General features: G+C 45.1%; 1 long non-coding RNA gene across 2 annotated transcripts; it reads right to left on the bottom strand.

The window, feature by feature from the left end:
- Window positions 1-1896: 1896 nt before the first annotated feature.
- Window positions 1897-4565, bottom strand: LOC103640623 (uncharacterized). Of its 2 annotated transcripts, XR_559784.4 has the most exons (4): window positions 3795-4565; window positions 3436-3563; window positions 2561-2630; window positions 2023-2292 (listed from the first exon to the last, which is right to left on the bottom strand). It is a non-coding gene; the product is annotated as an uncharacterized lncRNA (long non-coding RNA). The 2 variants fall into 2 exon arrangements; XR_559783.4 differs by having other exon boundaries at window positions 1897-2292; window positions 2561-3563; window positions 3795-4564.
- Between the last annotated feature and the right edge of the window lie 866 nt (window positions 4566-5431).

Below are 5431 nucleotides of genomic sequence, written 5' to 3'. Positions count from 1 at the left end.
CCTGTGGTGCAACAGATAGTGTCCGGTGCCCAGGCTGGCCCGGCGACGAACTCGTCGTTCTCGGGAAAAAGCGAAGGCGCTGCGACTATAATTCACCGGACTGTCCGGTGTGCACCGGACTGTCCGGTGAGCCAAACGGCGCCCGCGGCCAACGGTCGTCTGTGCGATCAACGGGCGACACGTGGCCGAGCCAACGGTCGGATGGTCACACCAGACTGTTCGGTGCGCCAACGAGACCAAAGACCCAACAGTCGGCTTTGCCAGAAAAGGAAGGAGATCATGCACCTGACAGGAATTTTTCATGTCCGGTGGTGCACCGGACTGTCCGGTGCACCACCCGACAGAAGGCAAGAATTGCCTTCCTATTGGATCTCCAATGACTTCTAGCTGCCTTGGGGCTATAAAAGGGACCCCTAGGCGCATGGAGCACCACACCAAGCATTCTCTGAACAATCTAAGACACCTAGACTCCACCGCCACGCATTTGAATCGATTAGTGTTGAATTTTGCAGGATCACCTATTCACCCCCCTCTAGGTACTCTCACTTTATTTGGTGGTCTGCAGCTTTATATGGCTACATTAGGCAATTGTTTTGAAATAGATCAATGGGGCCCAATAGAGTTCTCCATCAGGGCAAAACATTTTGGCCAGTAAGGGAAACCACCATATGCCTACAGTGTTGTAAGGATGTACACACTTGTCTATGATTCACTGCTTACCATTTAGAAATACATATGTTTTTAGAAGGAAGCATCCAATTTCATATGTATGTTTTGGATATATTTTTGATGCATGATATGCAAGTTTGATGCATGCTTTCTCTGTGTTTTTGTTTCAGCATATCTGGCACACCTCTTCCAAGGGCAGCTCGATGGAACCGATTGAATGCAGGATGTATTGTTGGTAGCATGCATCAACACAACTAGAATTTCACTAGATCTTGTATAAGTATGTTCTAATTTTTTGGCCGTTTGCATAACAATTTCTGAAAAAAATGACATAATTCTATCAGAACATTTACGGTGTTCTTTTATTGTTGAATAAAACACTGAATGCTAAGGCATGCATTAATCCATACGTTTTGTGAAGAGATGCTACGGTCTAGGGAAAAAGTGTGTCTGAAAAATACGACAATTTTTTCTCTAGAACTGATATGTGACATTTGTGTATTTCTTTGAATCTTAGAAGAACTTCCAGGTTAATAGGGACGAACTGAACCATCTTCTCGTATCTAAGAACTTGCAAGTTGCAGGTTAATAGGATGCCTGATGTAAGCTTTGTTGGGTTCATGCTGAATGTATTTTTTGAAATGATTTTGTTTTTGGTGTCTGTAAAAATTATGTGAGCCTGTTAGTTGATTCTCTACCTGGCGTGAGTTTGGGAAATGGTTTGTATGAATCCTGCCCATGTTTGCATATTGTTTGCTTGGATAACAACTTGTTTGGATCCATTAGCGCTAGATGCTCCTCTATGCCAGTGGAAGTGAGTAATTATGTCACCGTCGCAATACACGGGTATTTTATCACGATGCATGGGCATTTTTCTTGTCTCGTGGCAACGCACGGGCACGTACCTAGAGCTCTGCCAGGGCTCTAAGTCCGTTGGAGGCTCACAATTTGTGTTCTGTGGCATCGCACGGGCACCTACCTAGTATATATTATAAGACTAGTTAGTGGCCCGTGCGTTGCTACAGTTTTTACATATCATATAGATAGACATCGTTTAAATGAAACACTTATTCAAACACAATTATATTTTTTATTTTTAAATTATTTGTATTTTTTACAATTTCTATCCTTTAATAACCGAACCTGCACTACAGTGGCCTAGCAGTATATATTTTGGCCAAGTGACACCAAAACAACAAGTAGGTATAGATGCATCCCAAATGGTATCACAATAAAGTACAAATGGTAATTTAAAAGTTCAGCCACACAATATTATGTACATAACAGCAGTGAAAGTTATCCACACCCAAATATGTGGTACAACTGAACATTCTGACGCTCCATCGACATGTAAATACATTTAACAATTCACCATAATAGTGGAGAGTGAACATTGTTTCAATAATAATCAACCTAGTCACATCTCCTATTTTAAACTTGTCTTTATCTTTAGATGCTATGGATTACAAAATAGGAAAAGTATGTACTGTAAAGAACACTTTAGGGAAACAGGTCATACAATTAGGATTTGATTAGGAGCAAGAACATTGTACCCTTGATCCAAGTTCATCAAAATTGCAGATTTGGTTGCTTCTTTAGCATGATCAAGTTGTTCTTGTGTAACTACATGACGTAAAAGATGAAGGAAAAAAAGGAATGTGAATGATAATGGTCAATCCAGAATAGTAACAGTCTGCGTGCTACATGCAAATCATAATCCGAAAGCATAATGATTCAATCACCCAAACACTGCAAAGAACATCTTGAAGCAGTTTTACTTGAGTCGAGTCTACACGCCAAAACTCACACATGCCAGTATAGAATAACATGATTCAGCAAATCTTGAATCTAGTCCAACAGAAAATCCATGAACACGATAATGGAAACGAACCTCACGTCAGGGCAAACCCAATTGCCTTCGTGTCCACCCCCGCGCCCGCCACCACCTGTCGTGGTGCCCCCTTCATTGAAACAGAAAAACCAGTCCTCACATGTCATGCTGCTTAAAAATTGCATAATTCATGAAAGTTGCATATTGTTATTTTAGACATGCTACATACCACATGTTTCAACAGTAGAAGTCATAGAAATGACTCACATGTATTTTCACTCATGCTAAGTCAGATTATTTTAAACTAACTTAAATATCTTTTCACTCATGCTAAGCTAGATCCTTTTTAATTAAAATAAAATATTAGTGCTAATGGAACATGGTACCGGAACAATTTGAAAACAGAAATCTGCAGCAAATTGTGTCTACAGAAATCAGAATAAGAGAGATATCTAGAACTTGAAGACAAATAAATAGAAATATGGGCACATGTCAATAGATCAATGCATTGATATGCAATTGTTCCACTTGTAGAAAGTGAATTCTCGATGTTTGATCTTCCAATCGTTTTGGCAATTTTAGAAATCTTAAAGTTGTCTGACAAGGTAATACATTGACATATGAAATGGACAAATATACAAACCCAGATATGTATCTCTCAAAAGGCTGTAGATCAGAACTAAACAAGTCACTACAATCGATTTAAACCGGCAAAGAATAAGAGCCATGATCTGCATCTAGGAAACAGAGAGAAACCATTCATAGCACAACTGATCATATTTTTTCTAGTCCATTAATTAGATTCTGCATTTGATGTACTATGCCAAACAACTAATATGCTTATGATTTAGTAGATAGAAAATTGCTAGAACGAACGACGTTGGCAAACTGTAAACTTTTGTATTTGTATGCAAACACATCAGAAAGAGACGAACCTCTTGACGACTAAGAGCGACCCTCCACGTCCTACTGGCTCTACATAAAACACACAATACGAGCGCACAAATAAGATCCAACCAGCCAAATTGTCCACCGCTGCCGCTGTAACCTCCTCCACCACGGCCTAAGAAATAACAAAGATAAAGAAAGGAGGAAGAATCAACCACTGGAATGATCTGTTTGCATTGTTGCGGAGCTTGTAGCCTTGTACAGGTGGAGCAGCCGCTGGAGCCAAAACGAGAAAAGGAAGAAGAAACAAATGGAATCTATAGAAGCAACACTGACAGCACAACACACGCCTCAAGGAAGAAGAAGCAGCAGCAGAAGAAGGAACCAACTACGCTAGGGATCTCACCTCATAGTATCAGACGACTGCGACGAAGCAAGCGAGCGTGAGCCCACCGTCGGGGTCGGCGACGGCGGCGGTCCCTACAAGCGTGCCGAGGAGGCGGCGAAATGCGCCACGAGGCAGGGGATGTGGAGCAGCCCCTGACACACGTACCCGTACTCCTGCGCGACGCGACGTAGCAGAGCAGATCGACAGGGACGACTAACCGTTGTGTATCCCCCCCTCCGCGTCGACCTCCACCGGCACGTGCCCCACTAGTGGCCACCGGCAACGCCGGCATCGAATCTGCCACGACGCCCGGCACCACGCTACACGCCCCCGTGGACACGCACCGAAGGAGCCTCCTCATCGTCATCTGCCAGGTCGCGGGTGCTAGCTATAGGCCTATAGTCCATGGGCACGCGCGGTGGCTATGGTGGTGGAGATCGAGGCGGGGAGCGAGGAGGCAACAATGCAGGTCTGCAGCTGCAGGACGAGGAGGAGAGGTGTCACGCTGCACAACGCAGGCGAGGAGGGAGGGAAGCGGGCGACGGGGGCGTGTGCTCTGCGGGCGTTGCTATATAACCCTGGGCTGCACGCGAGGATGGTGGGGGCGGCCGCGCAGGATCCATGAATGGTGCCTTCCATCTACAGAGAACGTGGCAGGGGCGAGGATGGTGTCGTCGATGGAAGGGGACTGCGGGGAGCGGGGTGAGGATGACGGGCGACCATGAAGGAGTCGCCCATCGACGGAGAGTGGGGCACACACGAGGATGGCGGGGGCGGCCACATAGGATTCGTGAATGGTGCCTTCCATCTACAGAGAACGCGGGGGTGGGGAGGCGAGGATGTCGAGGCGGGGGCGTGTTGTAGCCGGTGCGGACGCCCTCCTTACAGCCTTATAGAGTAGTAGTAGAAGAACCAAATAAACAAAGATGGCCAAATAAATGTGATCTCATCGCCGACGCAGCTACTTTGACATCGTCAGCCCTTCTGTTTTCACTCGTGTCGTCTACCAGTATGTCTGATCAATACGCATCACCTGATTTGACCTTACACTTTATTTTATTTTATGATTAGCTTAACGATGCAGAGCTCACCGGCAGCAGGGAGCTTGTCGTCATAGACAACGCACAACCATCAGCAGCACAGGCGTCATGCAAAAAATCAGTGCTTCTGCCATCACATACAGTGGAGGAGCTGATCGAAGTTTTTGTATTGTGGCCCTTTCTCGGGAAAAAAATCACGTTTGGACCCTAGAAAATTTTAATGTCATTTTTGGACCATTTGCTCGGCGACATAGGCTATGGCACTGAGGTAACACATCTCGGCGTCATAGGCTATGACGCCGAGGTACGTGCTGCGCTGGCACAACCCGGACGACGTGGCGCCGACGTGGTACCGAGCTCGGCGCCAAGATCTATGGCGCCGAGCTCGGATGTGTAACCACAAAGCTTTGACAACAAAAAGTAACCACAAATCAGCGGCATAAACAAAAAAATCTGGACAAAAAAAACAAATCAGTGACAAAGACAAAAAGTATTGAACGCTCACGATGGGGCTCGAACCCACTCGTGTCGTCTACCAGTATGTCTGATCAATACGCGTCATCTGATTTGACCTTACACTTTATTTTATTTTATGATTAGCTTAACGATGAAGAC

The sequence above is a fragment of the Zea mays genome, chromosome 1 (assembly GCF_902167145.1).
Source record: "Zea mays cultivar B73 chromosome 1, Zm-B73-REFERENCE-NAM-5.0, whole genome shotgun sequence".
In the NCBI taxonomy this organism is placed as follows: Eukaryota; Viridiplantae; Streptophyta; class Magnoliopsida; order Poales; family Poaceae; genus Zea; species Zea mays.
The sequence above is the reverse complement of the archived record's forward strand: the minus strand, read 5'-3'. Positions and strand labels throughout refer to the sequence as shown.